At 35.8% G+C, this 25722-nt stretch overlaps 1 protein-coding gene across 3 annotated transcripts in view; it reads left to right on the top strand.

Annotated features, from left to right (window-relative positions):
- CEP83 (centrosomal protein 83) overlaps positions 1-25722 on the top strand; it is a 106724-nt gene that overhangs the window by 7510 nt on the left and 73492 nt on the right. The window contains exon 2 of one of the 3 annotated variants that reach the window (XM_070254490.1): positions 24754-24857. The exons of the other annotated variants lie outside the window; for them this stretch is intronic. The gene's annotated coding sequence lies outside the window, so the exon portion shown is untranslated. The remainder of the gene's footprint in view (positions 1-24753; positions 24858-25722) is intronic. 3 annotated transcript variants of the gene reach the window in all.

The raw sequence follows: 25722 nt of genomic DNA, 5'->3' as shown, positions 1-25722 counted from the left end.
CTGGTTGCTGATGCTGAGCTCCTAAAACCCTTGTGATTCCCTGGGTGGTAAGGAGTGGCTTTGGTTATTCATAATGAGCCCCTTTTGATCAGACATAAGCATATGCTGGTGAAGTGACTTAGGAGGGGTCCCTAGCTAGCCTCAGATAGGGCTGGTCACCAGAAAGAGCAACGGATGAGAGAGTTGGAACTTTCAGCCATAGCCACTGACCTCTGGGAAGCAAGGAGGGAAACTAGACCTCTATGAAAACTCTTGAACAATGTGATTCCAAGAGCTTCTGAATAGATGAACACAGGGGCTAGAAGAGTGGCACTCCCAGATAGAGGGCATGGAAACTGTACCCCTTCCCCCATACTTTGTACTATGCCTGTCTCTTCCATTTGGCTGTTCCTCAGTTATATCCTTAATAATAAATCAGTAATAGTAAGTAAACTGTTTTCTTGAGTTCTGTGAGCCATTTTAGCAAATTATGAAACCTGGGGAGGGGGTTATGGGAACCCCTGATTTATAGCCAGTTGGTCAGAAGTGCAGTTGGCAGCCTGGGACTTGTGACTGGTGTTTGAAGTGGGAGCAGTTATGTGGGACTGAGCCCATAACTTGTGGGGTCTGCACTAAATCTGGATAGTTGGTGTCAGAGTTAGTTAAATTTTAGGACACTCAGTGGATAGAGAACTGGAAAAAGTTGGAGAATTGGTTGGTATGAGGAAAAAACCCACACATTTGGTGTTAAAAGTGTTGTGAGTCAATAGTTCAGAGTTTGTTTTTAACCTTTTAAGAAACTGCCAAAATGTTTTCGAAAGTGACTATACCAATTTCATTCCTACCAGAAATGTGCAAATGTTCCAGTTTCTTCACGTTCTCATCAGCACTTGGTATCATCTGTCTTTTTGATTTATACTATTCTTACTGGGTGTCTAGTAGTGTCTCATTGTGATTTTAATTTGCATTTCCCTAAACATAAATGATGTTGAGCTTTCCATATGCTTGTTAGCCATTTATAAGTCTTTGGTGGAATGTCTGTTGAAGTCTTACCCGTTTTGTAGCTGGTTTTTTGTCTTACAATTGGATTGTAAAAATTCTTTATATATTCTGAATAAAAACTTTTCTATCTGTTTACCAAGACTTTCTCCCAGTTTGTGGCTTATTTTTTCTTAACTGGTGTCTTTGAAGTGCAAAAGTTTTTAATCAAATCAAATTTATCATTTTTTTCTTTTATGGTTTATGCTTTTGATGTTGTGTTCAGGAACTTTTTGCCTAATCCAAGGTCACAAAGATTTTTCTCCTGTGTTTTCTTTTAGCTCCTCCCTTTAGATCTAGGATCCAGATTCAATTAACTTTGTGTATGGGGTAAGAAAAGGTCTGAGTTCTTTTATTTTTTGTGCCAAGTGGATGCCAAGTTGTCCTAGTACCATTTGTTAAAAAGGCTATTTTTTCCCCTTAAATTGTATTGGTACCTTTGTAAAAAAAAATCAGTTGCCTATAATGTAAAAGTTTATTTCTAGAGTCTCAATTCTGTTCCGTTTATCTGTATTCATGGCCTTACTCCAATACCACACTGTCTTGATTACTGTAGTGTTACAGGAAATTTCAAAATGGGTAGTGTAAATTTGACTTTTTCAAAAGTGATTCTAGATCTTTTCCATTTACCTGTAAAATTTAGGATCAGTTTGTCAGTTTCTACAAAAAATACTTGCTGTGCTTTGATAGAGTTTGCATTGAATCCATAAATCAATGTGGGAAGAATTGCTAACTTAATTGAGTCTTTCAATCCATGCGCATGTAATGTTTCTCCATTATTTAGATCTTTCTCTCAACAGTGTTTTTAGTTTTCTTTTTTTAAACATTATTTATTTTTATTTTCATTTATTTATTTATTTATTTATTTATTTGAGGAAGATTATCCCTGAGCTAACATCTGCTGCTAATCCTCCTCTTTTTGCTGAGGAAGACTGGCCCTGAGCTAACATCCGTGCCCATCTTCCTCTAGTTTATATGTGGGACGCCTGCCACAGCATGCCCTGCCAAGTGGTGCCATGTCCACAACCGGGATCTGAACTGGCGAAACCCGGGCCGCCAAAATGGAATGTGCCCACTTAACCACTGAGCCACTGGGCTGGCCCCTTTAGTTTTCAATATATAAATCTTGCACTTCTTTTGTTAAATTTATTCCTGAGATTTGATGATATTGTTGGGAATGGAGTGTTCATAATTTGATTTTTAGATTGTTCGTTACTAGCATATAGAAATGCAACTTTTGTATATTGTTTCTACATAGGTGATTGTGTCTATTAAAAAAACAATTCTTTCTTTCCAATTTGAATGTTAATACATTCTGTCACTCATTTTTGCCTTATTGCATTGGCTAGGCACTCCAGTAAGATGTTGAATGGAAGTGTTAAGCATGCATTGCTTTGCTCTTAGTCTTAAGGGAAAATTATGCAGATTTCAACTGTTAAGTATGATGTTAGCTCTAAGTTTTCTGTAGATATCATTTATTAGGTTGAGAAAATGTTCTTATGTTCCTAGTTTGTTGAGAGTTTTTCATCATGAGTGGGTGTTGGATTTTGTCAGGTTTTTTCCCCTGCATCCAATGAGATGATCATATGGTTTTTTCCCTTTATTCTATTAGTGTGGTATATTACATTAATTGATTTTCAGAAGTTAACCCAACCCTGTTTTCCTGGGATGATTTTCACTTAGTTAGGCTGTATAATCTTTTATTCTTGTTGCTGAATTTGGTTTTCCTAAATTTTGTTAAGGAATTTTGTGTCTGTTCATGAGGGATATTAGTCAGTTGGTTTCTTTTCTCTTGATGCCTTTGTCTAGCTTTGGTATCAGGGCAACGCTGGCCTCATAGAAGCAGTTGCATGGTTTTTCCTTCTCTGTTTTTTTCTGAAATAGTTTCCAAAGGATTGCTGTTACTTCCTTATTTGATAGCATTCATCAGTAAAGCTATGTGGACCTGGGCTTTTCTTTGTGGGAAGATTTTTACTTACTAGTTCATATTCCTCACTTGTTGTAGTTCTATTCAGATTTTCTGTTTCTTCTTGAGTTTTGATAACTTTGGTGTTTCTAGGAATTTGTCCATTTATATAAGTGTAATTTGTTGATATAAAGTTCATATTTTTTATAGTTTTAAAAATTATTGCAAGGTTAGTAATGATGTTCCCTCTTTCATTCTTTATTGTGTAATTTATATCTTTTTCTCTTCTTGGTGAATCTAACTGAGAGTTTCTCAATTTTGTTGGTCTTTTCAAAGAACCAACTTTTTATGTCATTGACTTTTCTATTTTCTATTCCATTGTTTTCCACTCTAATATTATTTTTTCCCTTTCTTCTTCTTGCTTTGGGCGTAGTGTGCTTTTTCCCCCACTTAGTTTCCTAAGCTGGAAGGTTAGATTATTGATTTGAGACCTTTCTTCTTCTCTGATATGCGTTTAAAGCTGTAAAATTTCCTCTAAGCACTGCTTTAACTACATTCCATACATTTTGATATGCTTCTTTTGTTTTCATCCAATTCAAAATATATTTAAAAACTTTTCCTTGTGATTTATTTGATCCGTGGGTTATTTAGAAGTGTGTTGTTGAATTTACCAATATTTGGGACTGTTCTCAGATTTCTTTCTGTTATGGATCTCTAATTTCATTGTGATTAGATAATGCACTTTTAATGATTTCAATATTTTTGAATTTCTTGAGACTTGTTTTGTGGCCCAGCATATGGTGTATCATGGAGAATGTTTAATTTGTGTTTGAAAAGAATGTGTATTCTGCAATTTTGGGGTGTCCTGTTAGTTACATTAGGTTCATTGATAGTGTTGGTAAGTCCTTTATATCCTTGCAGATTTTCTGCTGTGTTCTATCAGTGATTGTACTTTACAACTACTTTTGTTGAATTGTCTATATCTCTTTTTAATTACCTCCACTTTTTGCTTCATGTCTTTTGGAGTTCTGTTGTTAGATCCATATACAGGTATAATTGTTTTATCTTCCTGATGTACTGATCATCTTATCGTTATGAAATTTCCTTATTAGTCTTTAGTAATATTTATTGTCTTAAATTTTATTTTATCTTGGTACTATAGCTACCCTAGTTTTTTTGTTTTTGTTTTTTTTTTTACAAACGTTAGGTTGATTTATAAGAGTTACCCTGGGCAGTTAACACAGCTTGTTTACAATGAGGAGTTATCTAACTCTGAACATACTGTACATGGCAATCATGAGTTGTCATGGCAACCTAGTTTTTTTTATGGTTACCGTTTGCATGGTGTATTTTCTTTTCTACCCTTTTGGTTTTAACATATTTATGTCTTTGAATCTAAGATGTGTCTCTCGTAGACAGCATATAATTGGGTCTTGTTTTTTTTTAGTGCAGTCTTACATTCTCTACCTTTCGAATGGGAATATTTAGTCCATGCACATTTAATGTAATTGTTGGTATTGTTGGATTTACATCTGCTGTTTTGTTGTTTTCTATTTGTCTCATTTTTTCCTCTTTTCCTGATTTTGTGTTAAATATTTTTTAGTGTACATTTTAATTCCTTTGTTTTTGATTTTTTACTGTAATGTTATTTTCATAGTGGTTGCTCTAGGGATTCTAATATGCATTTTAACTTATTATAGTCTCCTTCAGAAAAATGCTAAATTAATTCTGGTAAATTATAGAAATTTTGCTCCTATATGCTTTTCCTCTTCCTTTTTTGTGCTATCATCACGTATATTACAGCTATGCATATTATAAACCCAACACCACAATCCTTTGGTTATTGCTTTATGCAGTCTTCTTTCTTTTTTTTTTTGGTGAGGCAGATGGTGTTGAGCTAACATCTGTTGCTAATCTTCCTCTTTTTCTTTCCCACCTGAGGAAAATTGTAACTGAGCTAACATCTGTGCCAGTCTTCCTCTATTTTGTATGTGGGATGCTGCCACAGCATGGCTTGGTGAGTGGTGTATAGGTCTGTGCCTAGGATCTGAACCAGCGAACCCTGGGCTGTTGAAACAGAGTGCATGGACTTAACTACTACACCACCAGGCCAGCCCCTGCAATCTTATTTCTTTAAAAGAAGTAAAGAAAAGAAATGCAAACAATTATATGTTTAGTCTTTTGTATTTACCTATATAGTTACAGTTTGTGGCATGCTTTTATTCTTCCTGTGAATTTGTTGCTTTCTGGTGTGACCTTTTTTCAGCCAGAAGGTTTTCCTTTAGTATTTCTTATAAGACATGTCTGATAGCAACAAATTCTCTCAGTCTTTGTTTATCTGGAATGTCTATTTCATTGTCATTTTTGAAGGACAGTTTTGCTGAGTATAGAATTCTTAGTTGAGAGCTTTTTTTGTTAATCTTTTTCTGTATTTAAGTTGTTTTTTTCCTGACATCATTATTTCTGATGGGATGCCGCTTGTTAATCATATTATTGTTCCCCTGTATCTGATACATCATTTTTCTCTTGCTCCTTTTAAGATTTTTTTTTTGTCTCTCAGCAGTTTGACTGTGGTGTATCTTGGTCTTGATCTCTTTGTGTTGCATTTGCTGAGCTTAATGTTTTTCATCAAATTTGTGATGTTTTCATCCATTATTCAGATTTTTTCCTGCCCCTTTCCACTTCTTCTGAACTCTCATTTCATGTATGTCAATAGACTTCGTATTGTCCCACAGATTTATGAAGTTCTGTTCATTTCTCTTCAGTTTTTTTTCTCTCTCTTCTTCAGACTAGATGTTTTCTGCTGATCTACAGATTCATTGCTTCTTTCTTCTGTCATCTCAAGTCTGGTGTTTAGCCCCTCCAGTGAGTTTTTTATTTCAATAGTTATACTTTTTGACTTCAGAGTTCCGTTTTTAAAAACAATTTCTATCTCCTTTTTGAGATGTTCAATCCTTTGTCATTGTCATAATACTTTCATTGAATTATTTAAAGAGAGCTTTCTGGCCCCCCACACTTCTTTTATATTGCTCATAATCCTTTGCACAATATTAGACATTTTTTAGTCACTCCAAGTGTACTTGTTGATTTTCCTGAAGCATTGAATTATAAGGTGTTTGGGATCCCAAGCCCTATGCAATTTCTTGCTTTCCCTCTCCTTCTGATAAGTGGAAGAAACTGCTTTACCATTCATTCAACAAGTGTTTATTGACTACCTGCCATATTCCAGCTATTGTGGGTATAAAGAAGACTAAGACATAATCTGTAATTTCAAAGTGCTTTTTACAAAATAAGGATTATACAGCATAGAGTATTTTATAATCTGCTTTTTCCACTTCTATAACAAACATTTTCCAATGTTATTAAATACTCTTCAATAACATATTTTTTTAAAGAAAAATTTAACTGTGACATCATCTGGGCCTAGAGTTGCTTTTAGGAAAGATTTTTTCCCTAAAGTTCATAATGTTTATTTTTAAAAACACCTTTATTGAATATAATTGATAAATAACAAATTGTACATTTTTAAAAGTAAACAATTTAAGTTTTGATATATGTATACACCTGTAAAACTGTGACCACAATCAAAGTATTAAATATATCCATTGCCCCTGGAGGTTTTCTCATGCCCCTTTGTGATCCTTCCCTCCTGCTCCTACCCCTGCCCGTCGCTGACTCTTTCCTGTTTCTAGGCAAGAACTGATCTGCTTTCTGTCGCTATTATTGGTTTGAATTTCCTAGAATTTTATATAAATGGAATTATATAACGTTCTCTTTCTGATCTAGATTTTTACACTCAGCATAATTATTTTGAGATTTACCCATGTTAATGCATTCCTTTTTATTACTGATTAGTGTTCCATTGTATGGATATATCACAATTTGTTTATCCATTCACCTCTTGATGGACCTATGTTTCAGTTTTATAAATAAAGTTGCTGTGAACATTTGTGTACAAGTGTTTGTATGGACATGTGCTTTCATTTCGTTTGGGTAAATACCTATAAATGAAATGGCTGGATTACATGGTAGGTATATGATTAGTTTTTAAGAAACTGCCAAAGTGTTTTCCCATTTTACGTTTCCACCAGTAGATTGACAGGTCCAGTTCTTCCTCATTGTAGTCAGTACTTGGTATAGTCAGCCTTTTACATTTTAGCCATTCTAATACGTGTATACTAGTATTGCCTTGTGTTTTTAATTTTTGCATCACAAATAACTAATGATATTTAACATCTTTTCAAGTATTTATTTAACATCTGTGTATCTTATTTGGTGAAGTGCCTGTTCAAATCTTTTGCCTGTTTTTTCTTGTTTTGTTAAATTGAGTTGTTTGTTTTATTATTTAGTTTTGAGAATTCTTTATGTATTCTGGATGCAAGTCCTTTATCAATATATGATTTTTAAAATTTTCCTCCAGTCTTGCTTGTCTTTTCATTTGCGTTAGTGTCTTTTAAAGAGTGGAAGTTCTTGAAGTCCAGTTTGTCAGGTTTTTTTTTCATGGATTGTGCTTTTAGTGTTGTATCTAAGAAATCTTTACCTAACCCATGATCAAAATGATTTTTCTCCTGTATTTCCTTCTAAGAGTTTTATAGTTTTATGTTTTGTCTTTATGTATACATTTGAGTCAATTTTTGAGTATGGTGTGAGGTATGATTTGAAGTTCATTTTTTTGCATATGGATAGGCAGTTCTCCCGGGACCATTTGTTGAAAAGACTGTTTTTTCTCCCTTGAATTGGCTTTACATCTTTATCACAAATCAGTTGACTATCTATATGTTTGGGTCTATTTCTGAACTCTACTCTCTTTTTAATGGATTTGTGTCTATCTTGGCACTAATGCTACACAATTTTGATTTCTGTAGCATTTTAGTAAGTCATGAAGTAGTGCAAGTTCTCCAATTTTGTTCTTTTTCCAAGTTGTTTAGCTATTCCAGGTCCTTTGTTTGTCCATATAAATTTTAGAATCAGCTTGTTAATTTCTTTTTTAAAAAGTCTGCTGGGATTTTGAGTGGCATTGCATTGAGTTTGGGAGAAATTAACATCTTAATATTACTGCACAAAGGGCACAATCTGCTCTGCTCGCAGCAAGACAAAAGCCAGTCATCAAGAGGCAAGATGGTGGTAGAGAAAGGGCATTTTATTACAGCTTGCCAGCAAGAGGGAAGATGGCCAGCTACTGTCCAAAAGAAGCATCTTAAGGGGGCCACAGACTCTTGAAGCAGTTATATAGGTCAGTGGGTTATAGGGGAGAGGGTTAGGAATGTTGGCTCTCTCGTGTTATACACTGGGAGTTGCCACACCAGATCTTTCGGTTTTCATTGATGATGGCCATCAACATAGACTTTCTGTTTGGGAGGTCATCACATTCCTAAAGAACTCAAAAGAATGAAGTTATCTTTTTGTAGCTGGGAGATATATGCACTAGCAGGGGAGATATATGCACAGAGCAGGTGGACCTCCTGGAGGGTGCAAATCCAGCTGGGTTAGTAGTCAGAGGTCATTCAAAGTTACGACGTGGTCTCTTTTCTACAGTATGGCTTCCCTTATGTCAACCTTGTGTTGAGCTGGTTTCATTAACAATAATGAGTAACCCAATCCATGAATATGGTATGTCTTGCTATTAAAGATGCTTTTTTATAGGCTCTTTTTCCATATAAACAGCACTATGATGCCAGCACCATGAAAGCAGTGACCTGATTCTATCTTCCACTCCTACCTGGCCTTTGTAATGTACTCAATAAACGTTTATTGAATGATGAATGAAGAATATCCCTGATAAGTGTTTCTGCACATCTCTGATTAGTTTCTTAGGATTAATTCCTACATGTGGAACTGTGAGATCAAAGGATATGTTCATTTTTAAGGCTTTTGATTACCAGACTGTTTCCCAGAATTTTTTTTTTGACCCAGAAATATCTTGATGGATAACTATCAAGGCATGCATAATTGATTAACAAACAATGTTCTTGGTGATATCCTTCCTCAAGCTTTTTCTGAAATTACATTGTAAGCCTATGAGAAAGTAGGATTCATACCACAGACGTTTTGTGGATAATTTTTCTGTTATTAACTATTAACTGGAAGTGGGAGCTATGGAGATGACCAAAAATTAGAAGATTGTAGTTTTCCCTTTGAGGAACTCATAGTTCCTTTGGAAAGAGAGTTTACATAGTTATAAAGCACTAGAGGGGAAAAATGCAGATGTACTAGAATATAGAATTAAATATCCTTAGGCAAGCACAAGGAAGGCAGAAACCTATGGAGCAAAAAGAAGAGCAGAAGCTATTTTTTACATTCACTTTAAGAGTGACTATAGGGGCTGGCCTGGTGGCACAGTAGTTAAGTGTGCGCATTCCGCTTCTGTGGCCTGGGGTTTGCTGGTTCAGATCCTGGGTGCAGACATGGCACTGCTTGGCAAGCTATGCTGTGGTAGGCATCCCACATATAAAGTAGAGGAAGATGGGCATGGATGTTAGCTCAGGGCCAGTCTTCCTCAGCAAAAAGAGGAGGATTGGCAGCAGTTAGGGCTAATCTTCCTCAAAAAAAAAAAAAAAAAAAGAGTGACTATAAACTCTGAAAATAGTTCCATGATTCTTCTCACTGTAAGGTTTTCAGTTTGATTCTGATCTTGATTTGTGGATTAATTGAAAAGATTTAAAAGTTATTTCAATTTGGCACAACTAATATGAGCAAAATTGTGAAGGCAAGATTAATCAACATGTCTGTGAGGAACTGGAAAGGAAAATTAATTGTCTCTGGCAAAGAGGCCCTGTGGGGACAGCAAAATGAAATGTTTACATTTTGTGTAGGAAGTTGGCTAATGCAGGGTTTTGAGTTCCACTAAAAAATTTAGATTTGATCCAGTAAACAATAGAATCGATTACAATAGAAGTTAGAAGGATGAAAACTGTGTACGAGAAAGATTGCCTTGGTGAATATTTATAGGCTGTGTAAGGATGAGGAAAGATCAAAATCTGGGACACTGTTTAGGAGGCTTCTGTTAAAATAAACCAAGTGTAAAATATTTGAGATTTTGCACTAGAGGGTGATGGCTCTGGAAATGAAGAAGAATGGTTAAAATCAACAGACAGATGAAGAAGAATCAGCAGGATTAATAATTTATTACTAACAGGAGATGGGGAAGAGTTATGTACTAAGAAATAAGGGGAGGGTAGTGATAATTGATTTTTTTTTTAAGGAGACAGGTAGAAAATTTGAAGTTAATGAGTTTAATGCTTGTTATCTTGAACTTCCATTGTAGATGGGACATGTGAGTAGAGTGGGAGTTATGAGCTGAGAGAGAGGTTAGGAACGTGGGTGTAAATTTGAGTGTCATTCAAATATAATAAGTGAAGCTGTGAGAGAGGCATTGACTTTATTTTATAGGGCTGGAGCAACAGACCAAAGATTTCTCATGGCGAGGGAGAGAAAGGGAACAATTAAGGGAGAAGAGAAGGGTCCGAGAGATTAGAAGAGATTGCGGTGTTGTAGATGCTAAAGGGAAGAACATTTGAAAGAGATTCATAAAGAGATTTGATTGTGTGCAAACTGCATCATTAACTTTTCTTTACGTTTGCTAGCGTTTATTTGGCATACTTTAGTAAACATAGTAAACTCTTGATGAAAGATAATTGTTATTCTCTTAATTATTGGATTAATCAAGGTTGAAAATTTTAATATGGTATTATGTATTGTGTTTAATTGGTAAGAAAGGAGTAATGACATAAAATTATTTTCATAGTTTATAAACCATGTGTCAATATTCTCATGTAAAGGGACTGCCCCAAATTTTGCCCCAGGTAATGAAAGTAGTTTCTTTTTACATGATTTTTAAAAACTTCATACTAATAATTTTAGCTCAAGTGAAGGGAATAGTATATAATACTTTATGTTTACAGTTTATAAGGTGCATTTGCCTACCTAATATTGTGACATTTTTAAAAGTTTGGTATCTTGCCCTTAATTTTCCAAATAGATTATTGTACCTGTTCATAGCACCTCAGCGCTGTGGTCTTGGTCTTTCCTATTTTCTAAATCAGTTTTATTATATATCTGCTGTAAAAATATTTTCCAAAATAACTTATCTAATTTAAAAAGTCTTACCACAAGGTGTCATTGTAACCTATAAAAAGAATTTCTAAGTAAACATGTGCAATACCAATTTTTACATTTCCTTGTGCTTTTAAGTCTATTTTTTTCTGTTTCATATTTTGCAGTTGTCTCAAGATATATTGTATATCTCTTGTATTAAAGGAAAAAAATAAAGTAGCTCATGTTTTTGAGTTCTCATAGTTTTGCAAAAGCATATGCTTTCCACCCACAAATTTCTTGTGTGTTGCTATAGAGATGATTGTTTGAAGGAAAGAATGAGGAGGAACAACAGCAGGTGGACATTTAAGAAACCAAATACTTATTTTATATCTTTGTTCCTGACAGAGCCAGCCTTAGAGTTTACCTCTCTGCTGATGAAATCCCTGTGGAAGAAAGATAGACATTTTGAGTGTTTTACTATGATACTATTTGCATTTACTAAACTGCTCTTGCAGAGGTCCCTGTGCTTGATTCTTTGTTCCTCTGGAGGATGAGTGCTTGAAGTAATTGTAATCTTTGAAACAAGATTACAATCTTTCTTCTACTCTAACTGATTCTGTTTTACTTTTGTTTTCTTTTGTTTAACTGTCCTCTGTCCTGATTTCCTGGTTGGCCTTTAAACTAGTGACATTAAAATAGTTTTTCTTTTTTTGAGGGAGAGAGTTGTCAATATCTAACTACTAACTCCTGTTCCTTCTACCTCTATATTCGTTTTCAGGACTGTTCTCTGTGGACTACCTGCTGCCACTATTTTAGTTCGGGCCTTCATCATTTCTTTCCTTGATTTTTTATTTCCGTTTCTCTACTTTTGATCTTTCCTCTTAACTCTTTGTAAGCCACCCCACCCCCACCCCGAATCTATTCCCCACACCTTGGGTAACCTAGTTATTTTTCTGAAGTGCAAATCTGAAACCATCCTGTGCTGTCTGTCATCCATCCACAAGCTTAAAACCTTTCCTTGGCTCTCCTAGACCTCAGGATATGCTCCAGTCTTCTGCACAGTGCCTTTAAGGCCCTACCTCATCTCTGCAGGCTGATCTGCTTCCTTCCATCCCTCCCCCGCCTCCCCTTGTGTTCTTCTCTTCCATCTCCATGCCTTTGTACTGGATGTTTCTTCCCTGCATCCCTTCCTTTGTTTTAGACCAGGATTACGCTCTTTGTGAAGTCTTCCCTAACAGTTTCTCTAGCAGAATAAGGCCTGCCTCTCCTGTGCACCTGTACTACCTATAAATATATTACTATGCTTTGTAGTTTTAAAACTTTCTGAATTCACTTATCATTTTGAATAGGTCATATATGCACATACTTTTATGAATTTTTAAAGTACAAAAAGGATTTAAATAAATCGTTAATTTTCTCTAATCCTTGTTCATTCAGCACTCGTTGATTAACATGTATAAAATTTTCTTGACCACCAAGAACTCCATGGGGGCAAGAATTTTCTTTTATTTATTTCTGTATCCCTGTACCCAACAAAGTGTCTGGTATGTAGTAGGCACTTAGAAAATAGCCATAGTCCTCTGAATATGGGTGAGCTCTTCCTTGCTAAGAAGTCTGCTTGACTTGATGGTCTGCATATTTCTGTATCTCAAAGCCCTCTTAGTGTAAGTGACCACTCAGCAGATATAGTGCAGTAGCCACTAGTAAATACTGGTTGTTTAATTGCCCTGTTTTTTTTAAAAGATAAATGATTTTAAAATTAACCTGTATGTCTTGAGGATGGCTTTTATTTATCTCCCTTTTCTGGCTCTGAAAATTTTATGTTTTTTTTTCTGGCAGATTTTCTCAAAGATGAAAAGGAGGTTGCTTATGTTAACTTCAGTAAAAATACCAGTTGAACTCTTATTAGGTTTTTTCTTTTATTTAGTTTTTCAGACTAAGGCATAAATCTCATGGAAATAATATGGTCAGGATTTGTTTAAAAAATAAATAATTTCCAGGATATGTTATTGAATCAGTAGACATCCTTCATTTTGTGTTAGGAGCCATATGGTAGCCTTTTCTGTTTCAGGAGGAATGTAGGAATGTGAGCAAAGAAGACTCTACAACTCACAAAGGCATTAAAGCCTCATAAATCTTTTGGAAAGTCCTCATCTTATAATAGAGCCTACACTAAGAAACATTAAAATGAATTTGAAGTATGATTTAGACAAGAGTCATCTTTGTCTTTCAGATCACAACTTTTCAGAGTTTTATAATTCTAAGCATTTGAGGTTGGCTGGTTACTATATCCTACTTTCCAGAATTCTTTTGTGAGAATTAAGCTGTGTGGAGGCAGACAGTGCAATTATAAGAATAGAATAACATTTTAATTCAGAGTGCTTGGTGGTTGATTGCTAACCACTCTAATACATATCTTCTTCCCTTCCTCTTTCCTTGTCCTCCCGTTTCTTTCTAAATCACAATTATGGGGCCTGGCACCTTACCACGGCTTTGAAGGGTCTGCTCCCAGCTGCACTTCAGGTTTTGGCAGGGTGTCAAGTTGTGACATTTTTTGTATACAAGACACCCTGGGATGGCCATCCAAAGGCTATTTGGGTGACTAGTATAGGATTCTCTCTGGATTTTAAAGAAATTCATTTCTAATGTTTTGTTTTTAAGTAAGGAATGCCTGATATAGGTTCTCCCTAGACTTTTAATGTTATTTTTAAAAAACAGCGTTCACTTTGGGGGCATGTTGTATTTAAAGCATTGTTTTGAAATGTTCAAAGGCATAGCATGTGCTTTTTAATGGAATGTGTTTTGGAAGCTTTCCATGAGCATCAGCAGCTGTGCTTTTAGAATATTCTGAATTACCATCCTTTTGGGCACATCTACCTCTGCTTAAGAAGTACAGCTCCTGTTCCAAAGAAAATGTCATGTGTAGGTCTGTAGAGCTGGGACTGGTCAGAAGAATTGGTGGCAGAGACATATGGGTGTGGTTATGTGATAGTGATAGTTGCAATGAGAGGAAGATGAAGTATTTGGAGAAGGGTTGTGCTGAGTCTTTCACAGAGACTAGTCCATCTAATAAGTGCTCACTGATTAACAGGCTGATCAAAATAATGTTTCACTGTTTTTTTAATACAGTTTGAATTATATACTTTTAAATATTTGCATTATGAGTTTATTTAGTAAACTGCACAATAGGGATTGTTTCTTTTATTGTATAGTTCAAGTGCCTAATACGTATTTAGATGTTCTGTGAGTAATTGATACATGTGTATTGACTGGTTGAAATCAGAAAAGCCTGACCATGGTAGGAATTTAAAATTGTGATAGAAATTTTGAGTTTGGGTAAAATTCATTATGAATAAATAGACTAAAGAGAAAGCCAGTGTGTTAATTACCTGTGGCTACTGTAACAAATCACCACGTACTGGGTGGCTTGAAACAACGAAAATTTATTCCTCAGTTTGGAAAGCAGAAGTCTGAAATCAAGGGCCATATTCCTTCCAAAGGCTCTATTGGAGAATCCTTTCCTTGCTTCTTCCAGCTTCTTGTGGCTCCAGGCATTCCTTGGCTTGTGCTCTCTCTCTCTAATCTCTGCCTTCTTGGTCACATTGCTTCCTCTTCAGTCTCAAAACTCCCTCTGCCTCTCTCTTATAGGAATACATGTGATTATATTTAGAGTCCACCCATATAATCCAGGATAAAATCTTCCTTTTAAGATCCTTAATTTAATCACACTTCTACCGTGTGAGGTAATATTCATAGGTTACAGAGATTAGGAAGTGACATATCTCTTTTTGCGTCAGCATTCAGCCCAGTGCAGTCTGGAAGCCTCAGTTACTGAATATGGATGAAAAAAGTGAATTGAGGCTAAAGTGTCATTAGAATGGTGAACATATTCATTTAATACTTTTGAGCTAATATGTGCCTGTGTGTGTTTTACGTATTGGGTTATAAAGATGAGTAAGACATGTTTCTTGCTCTGGAGGAAGTTACGCTGGATGCGTTCCATATACTAATATACAAGATAAAAGACAGAATAATTACCTATATATGTTTGAGACAGTCAGGAAGTACTTCCTGGAGGAAGTAATGCATTCCTGAGCAGGGTTTTGAAGGCTGACTAGGAATTCATTAGATCAGGGTGCAGAGGGATGGAAAAGGCCTTCAGGGCAAGGAAGTTAGTATTTGCAAAAATATGGAGGTGGAAAATTGCAGTGTGTGCTCAGGAAGGCACAAGTAGTGAGTGCACTGAGATAAATTTTAAAATTTGTTTTCCTTCCTAATATACAAATAGCTGTCTACCATTTACCAGCTGCAAAGTAAACATGTTTTGTTGTGATGGTTCTTAAAGCAAAGATTTTTTCATCGATTAAGACGATCTATGAATGGCCATTAAATAATGAAAAAGTGCTTCAGGGAAGTGCAAATTAAAACCACATTTTGGGGGCCTGGCCCCGTGGCCGAGTGGTTAAGTTCGCGCGCTCCGCTGCAGGCGGCCCAGTGTTTTGTTAGTTCGAATCCTGGGCGCGGACATGGCACTGCTCATCAGACCACGCTGAGGCAGCGTCCCACATGCCACAACTAGAAGGACCCACAACGAAGAATACACAACTATGTACTGGGGGGCTTTGGGGAGAAAAAGGAAAAAATAAAAAAATCTTAAAAAAAAAAAAAAAAAACACCACATTGTGGGGCCGGCCCATGGCCGAGTGGTTAAGTTCCTGCGCTCTGCTTTGTCGGCCCAGGGTTTCACCGGTTGGGATCCTGGACGTGGACGTGGCACCGCTTGTCAGGTCACATTGAGGTGGCATCCCACAAGCCACAACTAGAGGGACCCATAACTAGAATATACAACTAGGTACTGGGGAGATTTGAGGAGAAAAAGCAAAAAAACCCCCCACAATGTGATATCACTTTACATCCCCTACATGGGCTAAAATTTAAAAGACCAATAAACAAGGAGGCCATTAGACTAAGGTGGCTCTAATGCCTCGGTAGCCTGTGTGAGCAAATCAAAGCCTAAGCCAGAATCAATGAACTGAAATCTGAGGAAATAACAACAACCAATCACAGCCAACTAGACTTTTCCAAATAAGGCAGCTCCTTAGGCTATAGACAGTCAAATCGTTTCCTTGCTTTGCTTCCACATCTTCTTTATGAAAACTTCTCTATTAGCTCCTGTTGGTGGAGTGTCCCTAACCACTTTGGTGCTGCCCTGTTGGAATGGATGTATGCTCAAATAAACTCTTAAAAATGTTAATGTGCCTCAGTTTGTCTTTTAACAACTGACAACGGCTAATGTTGACAAAAATGTGGAGCAAATGTTGTTTGTTGAAATGGAAAATGGTACAACCACTTTGCAAAAAGATTTGTCAGTTTCTTATGAAGTTAAAGATATATTCCATGATTCAGCACTTCTACTCTTGTATATTTACTCTTCTCCTCAACTGAAAACATGTCCACAATGTCTTGTAAAAGAATGTTCATAGCAGCTTTATTCATAACTAATATATTATGAATTTAATTCCAGAAACAACTTAATAATCTAATAGCTAATAATTAATAACCAGAAACAATCCAAATGGCCATCAGTAAGAGAATGGATAAACAAAGTGTGATATATTTAAACAATGGAATACCCTTGGGTTCTTCCTTTGTGAACTCATGGAATTGTGTACTTAAAATTGGCACATTTCATTCTATGTAAATTTTACCTTAAAAACAAAAAGACTGTAAACAAAAAAAGAGAACTGGTAGAAGAAATGGTCCTTTTTCTGAGTGTTACTGTGTATCTGTGTGATGTTTAAAACTGTGGTATCCTCACAGCCATGAGGACAATTAAGCCAACAGAATGTGTTGGCAAAAGGATGGAGAAGACCAGGGTCCTTGATGAAACTGAGACTAATTTTTGAATGAAAACTTAAAATTTTGAATTTAAAAATTTTAAAATTCAAAATTAATCCTCTTAAAAAATTGTGAATTATAACATACATACAGAAAAGTGCACAGAAACTGTCTATCTGCGTGATTTACAAAGCAAACCCCTATGTAACCACAACAAAGATTAAGAAGTAGAACACTGCCAGCCTTCTTCGGGTAACACTATTCTAACTTTGATGTTAATCACTTCCTTCCTTTACAGTTTTACAACCTAAGTAAACCTAAGCATGTATGCTCTAAATACTGTAATTTTGCCTGTTTTAAGTTTTTTCTGAACTTTATATGTTTGGAAAATTTAGTTTGTTGTCTTTTGTGTCTGGCTTTTTTCTTTTGCACCATATGTTTGTGATAGTTACTTATGTAGAGTATATCTGTGGCTTATTTTCATTGCCATCAGTGTTAGTTCCATTATACCACAATTTGTTTTTTCAGGTGTTAATGGACATTTGGCTTATTTTTAAGTTTCAGTTGGGAATAATATTACTATTATTCCAATATTACTATTAACAGTATTGTTTCAACAGAAATCTCTTGGTCCAATTGTATTCACATTTCAGTTGGGTGTATATCAAGTAGAGGAAATGCTGAGTCAGTATATGCATTTCTTTAACGTTAGTAGATAATGCTTGTTTTTTTCCAAGGTGGATATGCCAATTTATACTACAAACTATTGCCTCCCATCCTTTCCAAAATTGTAATGGTCAGTCTTTTTGGTTTTCTTATTGTGATTTTAATTTTATAAAGTATTCCTACACATTAGTACACTAAAAAGACAAATCAATAGGGAAAAAATGTGCAAAAGATTAAACATAAAATAGATATTTTACAGAAGAGGATATCCAAATGGACTGTAAACAAAGAAAAAGTGCTCAGTCTCATTATTTATCAGGGAGTTTCCTTTTAGAGTTTCTAGTATATTCTTTTCCTGCCTTGAGTTAGTGAAGATATTCTCCTATATTCTAGCAACTTTGTTCTTTTGCTTTTCACGTTCAGATCTTCATTCTAACTAGAATTAATTTTAGTGCGTAATAATAAAGTTGAGCCTAGGTTTCTTTTTTTCCATAACGTCATCTGGTTGTTCTAGCATCCATCTTTTATTGAAGACTTTCTTTTCCTTACTGTTCAGCAAAACTGTTCTAAATTAAATGTTTCTGGGCTGTATTGTTTTGTTGATCTCTTTGTCTGTAATTAAGTCAATGCTATACCATCTTAATTACTGTAGATTTATTTTATAGTAAGTCTTGATGTCCAGTATATAACATTCTCCTATTTTGTTCTTTAAAGTTGTTTCTGCTGTTGTTGGCCTTTTATATTTCCATGTAAGTTTTTGAATCGTCATGTTAAATTTCACACACACACAGTGCTACCTGTTTGCATATTGATTGGTATTGCATCATCTATAGGTCAGTTTGGGGGAGAATTTATAACTTTAGAATGTTGTTTTCCACTCTGTACACTTGGTATATTATCTCTATTTACTTAGGTCTTTTAGTTTCTGTAATAGTTAGCCATATTTTTTCCATGTAATAGTTTGCACATCTTTTTGCCTAGGTATTTGCTATTTTTCAATGCTAGTGTTAAGAATATCTTTAAAATATTTTGTTACTGGTATATAGAATGGAATTAATTTTTGTATATTGATCTTTCTAGCAATCTTCTAGTGATTTCTCTGTAAATTCTTTTGGATTTTCTACATACACAATCAGAACAGCTGTATCTAAAGAAAGTTTATTTTTCCTTTTTCAGGTTTTTTTTTTTTACCTTTTATACCTTTGTCTTGTTTCAGATCTTCAGTACAATGTTGAATAAAATTGGTGATAATGGACATCTTTGTCTTGATCACATTCTCAAAGGAAATCATTGAAGTTTTAAAGTCAAGCATGGTGTTCACTGTTTTCTTTTTATATACACTTTTTATCAAATTGATGTGCCTTTCAATTCCTAGTTTGCTAAGTTTCATTTTTTGGGGGGAGTAAAAGTCATATGACATAAAATTAACTGGATGGTTTTTGGGGTTTTTTTTTGGTGCCTGAGCTAACATCTGTTGCCAATCTTCTCTCTTTTTTTTTCTTCTTCTCCCCAAAGCTCCCGAGTACGTAGTTGTATATTCTAGTTGTAGGTCCTTCTGGATCTGCTATGTGAGACACCACTCAGCATGGCTTGATGAGTGGTACTAGGTCCACACCCAGGATCCGAACTGGTAAAACCCTGGGCCACCAAAGCAGAGCATGAGAACTTAACCATTCGGCCACAGGGCTGGCCCCTAAAATCAACTGTTTTAAAGTGTGTAGTTCAGTGGCACTTAGTATATTCACAATGTTGTACAACTACTGCCTCTATTTAGTCCAAAGCATTTTATCACCCCCAAAGTAAAGTGTGTACCTATTTAGGGTCACTCCCTATTTTCCTCTCCCCCCAGCCCCTGGCCACCACCAGTCTGCTTGCTTTCTGTATGGATTTACCTATTTTGGATATTTCATGTAAATGGAATCATACTCTGATGACATGAATAGTAGATGTTTTAGCCCCACAAGTCCCTGAGCATCTCTTATTTATTTTTTATGTCTATTTTCTGTCTGTTATTCAGGTAGAGTAATTTCTATTGTTCTGTCTTCTAGTTCATTAATTATTTTCTCTCTTTCCTCTCCATTTCTGCTATTGAGCTCATCTACTTAGATTTTTATTTTGGTCATTGTGTTTCTCAGTTCTAAAATGTCCACTTGGTTTTTCTTTATATCTTCTCTTCTTTGCTGAGACTTGTATTTCTTTGCTGTGACTTTCTCTGCTTTCATTTATTTCAAGCTTGTTTGTGATTGCTCATTGAAACATTTTCTTCATGATTTCTTTAAAAGCTTTGTCACATTAATATCTCTGTCATCTTACTGTTGGTGTCTATCAGTTTTATTTTTCCATTCAATTTGAAATCTTCCTTATTCTTGGTATGACTAGTGATTTTCTCTTGAAACCTGGACATTTGGAGTATTATCTTGTGAGACTCTGGATCATATTTAAACCTTCTGTTTTAACTGGCTTTGTCTGACATCACTCTGATAGGGCAAAGGGAAAAATGTTACTCCATTGTTGCCAGCTGGGGATAGAAGTCCAGGTTCCCAAACTGGCCACTGTTGGCACCCGAGTTGGGGAGATCATCATTATTGCTGGGTCCTGTGGAGTTCTGGCTCCTCATGTGATCTCCACTCATGTTCTGGAAAGGGTAGCCTTGTTACTGCTGAGTGATGGTGTCAGTCCTAATTGTCCACTAGGCCTTCTCTGACAGCACTTTAGCAGGGTGAGAGAGGTGCTCTTCCTTACTACTGGTGGGGGTGAAAGTTCTGGTTTCCCATGTGTCTCTACTGACACGGCAGAAGCATGGGGCTTTATAACTGCTCGGTGGGGATGAAATTCCCAACTTCCTACTTGGCTTTCTTGTATATCATCCGGGCAGGATATTGGGGTACCTCTTTATAACCTGGGCCTCCTCACTTGGCCTTTTCTTGTGTGGATGAGGGTGGAGCCACAGTTTTTTCTGTACTATTTGCCTGGAGTAGATTGTTATTGTCTAAAAATTTTTTGTCTTGCTAAACTTCCCTTTCTTACTTTGGCTAGAGAGCAGGCTTTTGTTAAGGCTTTTTTTTGGTCTGAACCCATTGGCAGCTTCTTCAGCTCCAAGTTGGGCATATATGAGGGAAGAAGAAAACCCAGGGAACTCATCACTGTGTTGATTCTTATATCCTGAGGTCCTTAGCTGATTTGCCTTCTACTCTCTATTTTTCAGTCATGTTATCTATTTCATATATATAATGTTCAAGACTTTCAGTTGTATTACTGGGATTAAATATGCTCCATCTTCCTTGAAGCCAAAGTCTTTGTCCCACAGATTTTAAGATGTAATATTGTGGGGCTGGCCCCTTGGCCGAGTGGTTAAGTTTGCGCGCTCTGTCTTGGCAGCCCAGGTTTTCGCCGGTTCGGATCCTGAGCGCGGAGATGGCACCACTCATCAAGCCATGCTGAGGTGGCGTCCCACATGCTGCAACTGGAAGGACCCACAACTAAAAATACACAATTATGTACCCGGGGGCTTTGGGGAGAAAAAGAAAAAAAAATAAAATCCTTAAAAAAAAAGATGTAATGGGGCTGGCCCCGTGGCTGAGTGGTTAAGTCTGTGCGCTCCGCTGCAGGCAGCCCAGTGTTTCGTTGGTTCGAATCCTGGGCACGGACATGGCACTGCTCATCAAACCACGCTGAGGCAGCGTCCCACATGCTACAACTAGAAGGACCCACAACGAAGAATATACAACTATGTACTTGGGGGCTTTGGGGAGAAAAAGGAAAAAATAAAATCTTTAAAAAAAAAAAAAGATGTAATATGAGTTTTCATTTGGTTCTAGATATTTTCTAATTTCTATTGTGACCTTTTCTTTGATTCATAAATTATTTAGAAATGTATTCTTACTTCTTAAGCAGGTGTAGCTTTTCCAGTTACCTTTTCGTCTTGAGTTTTAGTTTAGTTGCATTGTGGTCGGAAAACATATTCTGTATAATTTTGATCTTTTAAAATTTTTGAGTTTTTCTTAAGACTCAGTGTGTGATCAATATTTAATAATGTTACATATATGCTTATAAGGAATGTGTATTTTATATAGTTATTGGGTATCATTCTCTATATGTGTCAGCTAGATTAGGTTGGTTAGTTGTGTTGTTACCAAGAATAGTGGTTTAATTCTCCCCCTATGATTATGAATTTGTCTGTTTTCCTTGTAGTTCTGACCACTGCTGCCTTATATATTTAGTGTATATAAACTAAAATTGTTGCATCTTTCTGGTGTATTTAACTTTTTGTCATTATGGATATCTTTCTTCATCTCTAGTAGTGGTTTTTTTTGCCTTGAAAACAACTTTATCTTATATTAATAGAGTTCTTCCATCTCTCTTTTGATTGCATTATCTTTTCCCTTTCTACCTTTCTGTGCCTTTGTGTTTTAAAAATATGTTGTAAAAAAGGCATAAAGTTGGGTTATATTTTCTTTTAAATTTCTTCGTAACATTGATTTAAGCACTTTAATGTAAACACTGATATATTTGTATACATCTACTGTATTAACTGTTTCTATTTTCCTACTTGTTTTATGTTTCGTCTCATCTTCCTGCTTGCTTGCTTTCAGGTGAAATTCTCAGTGGAGAGGTAGTTCTCAAAGGAACGGCAGGGGGTGATTTTTGTCCCCTACAGTACTCTTTGGCAAGATGCAGAGACCTTTACTGGTGCTAATGGCATCTAAATGTTACTAAATACCCTACCATGTACAGGATAGCTCCCCTCAACAAAAGAATTCTCTGATCTAAAATATCAATAGTACAGAGGTTGAGAAACCCTATTGTAGAGTGTTTGAGTAATTTTAATTTTTCCACCCTTTTAGCATTCTTTAATGGTTATCTTAGAGAAAGGATCAGCAAACATTTATTATGAAGAGTCAGACGGTAAATAGTTTATGCTCTTGAGACAGTGTCTGGTTTGTGTCCTATATTCTTACCTTCCTTCCCTCTCTCCATTCCTTTCTTCTTTTCTTTTTTAGAACTATTTTAACAGAAAGTACAGAGGCTTGCCATATACCCCCTGCTTGCCCCTACACATGCACAACCTCCTCCATTACTAACAACCCACAGCAGAATGGTAAATTTGTTAAAATAGATGAACCTACATTGACATATCATTATCACCCATAGTCCATAGTTTACATTAGGGTTTTCTGCTTTAGCTTATTGATGTAATGGATTACATTGATTTTTGTGTGTGTGTATGTGTGTAAGACTGGCCCTGGCCCTGAGCTGACATCTGTTGCCAATCTTCCTCTTTTTGCTTGAGAAAGATTGTTGCTGAGCTAACATCTGTGCCAGTCTTCCTCTAGTTCATGTGGGATGCTGGCACAGCGTGGCTAGATGAGCGGTGCTGAGTCCATGTTGGGGATCTGAACCTGCAAACCTCAGGCCACTGAAGCGGAGAACATGAACTTAACCACTATGTCACTGGGCTCGCCCCCATTAGTTGATGTTTTGAATGTTGAACCAGTCTTGCATGCCTGGAATAAATTTTACTTGGTCATGGTGATATAATTCTTTTTATACATTGTTGGATGTGATTTGCTAATATTTTGTTGAGGATTTTTGCATCTGTGTTCATTCATTTTTTTTTTTTTTTAAAACTCAAAAAGGGAGATAATGTTCTTAGCTTGGGGCCATACAACAAAAGACTGCAGGCCAAATTTGGCCCATTGGCTATAGTTTACCAACTCATTTCCTGGAGATCTCAATACGCATCTTTGACTTATCAAAGTGTAATATTAATTGATACTTTTCAGGCTTTTCCTGTATAGTGCAAAGACTCTACATCACGTGATTCTACCTCTACTGACCTATATGCCATTTGTATCATTTATTTTGCCTATATATGTTAAAATCCCACACGATATTATTTTATGTAGTCAATGTTGAATTTCTGAATTATGCACATATTTACAATTTTCATTTATCTTCCTTTATTTATGCTATGTCAAGTTCACATCTAAGATTATTTTCCTTGTGTATGAAGGATTACTGTTTCTTTTAGTGTGCATCTTCTGGGATGAATTAGTTTTGTTTGTCTGAAAATCTGTATTTTACCATCATTCTTGAAAGATACTTTTTTGCTATATTTATAGAATGTAAGTTTGGCGGGTATTTTCTTTTATCACTGTAAAGGTAATATTATATTGTATTCTGACTTTCATTGTTGAAATCATTTCTTTTTGTTGCTAATTTGAAGGCACTTTGTCTCTTTCTGGCTGATTTTAAGATGTTCCCTTTGTTTTTGGTTTTTATCTATTGTAATGTGATGTGCCTAGGTATGGATTTCTTTTTATGTATGTGCTTGAGGTTTGTAGGAGTTTTTGAATCTCATATTTGATATCTTTCATTAGTTTGGGAAAGTTGTCAACCTTTTTTTTTTTTTTTTTTGCAGGTATTGGTTCTCTATTCTCTCTCTCCTTTCCTTCTGGGACTCCAACTGCATGTCTGTTAGAATGACATCTTAACTTTATTTTCTGTATTTCTTTCCTTCTTTTTTGTATTTTCTATCCTATTTCTCTTTCTACTTTATCTTGAGTGTATTCTTTTAACTTACCTTCCAATTTCTTCTTAAACTATATCTAATCTGGGCTGTTATACCTGCTCATTGAGCTCTTAATTTTGGTAATCGTATTTTTCTGTTTAGTTTTCATTGGTTTCTTTTTATGATTTCTACTTCTCTCACAGAATTCTCACCCCTGTTTTCTGTTGCCTTGTACATGATAATAATACAAAACTTTTGGAATCCTTGTCTGATAACTCTAATAGATCCTCGTGTGTCTGTTGTCTCTTGTTTCTTGTGGCTTTAATTCATGTTCCCTTATCTTCCTGTGGACTTGGCAAAAGTCCATAACAATAAATATTTTTTCTTTTGTCTTTTTTGGAAAAGTCAAAAAAGATTTTTTTAATGTTACATATTTATTTGTAAAATTGCTTTCATTTTTCTTCTGAATTCTCCTTTTCCTAAGAGACAGCCTTTAAAGTCTCTATCCAAAATGAAGGGTGTTCACCAGGGCTTCTCGTCTCCTTGCTGGTCCCATCTTTTTTTTTGAGGACTGTCAGAAGACATTCAGTCTCCCAGCCACCTCTCTGGAACTAGTAGATGCCTCCAGGGGAAAGGTGGTCCCTAATGCCAGTCTTATCTTTCTGCATCCACGTCCTCCCCTGTTCCCATCTCAGTGAATATTTATTCTCTTGTTAGGTTTATAATGTCTTCCAGCAGGTTGTCGAAATATGTATCGAGATTTTCTTGTTGTCCTTAGCAGGAGGCTTGATTCAGATCACCTAGTCCTCTGTTACTGGAAGTGGAAGACCGTCTTCAAATTTCTTGATAGGAGAGATAGATAATACATTTTCCACAGTGTTTAAGGTAATTGAGTTGGGTTTTCTGATTTTAGCTAAAAGCCTCCTTGTATCATTAGTTTAAAAAATAGTTGTTTCTTTGTGACCCTGAATATAGAATGTTGGAACCACTTTTGAAGGTCAGAGAAAGAATTGTTTTATCATGCCTATCTATCTGTGATGCTAGATATGTGTTTGGAGGACTACCATAACTATATTCATCAAGATTATCATTGATAAATTGATTACTACTGAACTGGAGAACTGAATACATGTGCAGAATACTTAATAACAGATATAAAATTCATTCTGACCCTGGTAAGACTCACACAAGTAAGCAGATTGTTTTCTGTGATTCTTAAATATTCCTACAGGAGAAAATTCTGAAAAAGGCTATTGGCACAGGCAACCCAGGGACTCATAACTTTTGAGTCAAGAAGTTCTTTCCAATATTTGATCAAACTATTGCATTTAAGCCTATGCATATCCAATCATCACAGAAGTAGAGAACAGTTAGTGATTACAGGCCATGCTATGATCTATTTTCATTAGTGTAGGATTCACAAACCAAGACAGAAGCTGCGTGAACAAAGGTGTCATGTGCGTATTTGTTCAGGGGATAGCTGGAGTGGGATATTCCTGGCAGGTGGTAGGAAATTAGACTCAACAAGGTAGATTGGGGCTGATTGTGTAGAGACTTGATATGCCTGAGTGTTTTAACTTTTTCTTATATATAGGAGCTTTTGAGTGAGAAGTCAAATAAAAAATTTTTAATATTAATCTGTCAGTGCTTTGTGGGGTAGACCAGAGAGAAAAATATTGAAAGCAGGGATAACAAAAAAGCTCTAATAATGGTGTAGTTATAAGACGATAAGAGCCTGCCTTTTTGTGGT

The sequence above is a fragment of the Equus caballus genome, chromosome 28 (assembly GCF_041296265.1).
Source record: "Equus caballus isolate H_3958 breed thoroughbred chromosome 28, TB-T2T, whole genome shotgun sequence".
In the NCBI taxonomy this organism is placed as follows: Eukaryota; Metazoa; Chordata; class Mammalia; order Perissodactyla; family Equidae; genus Equus; species Equus caballus.
This window is presented reverse-complemented; position numbering and strand designations above follow the sequence as displayed.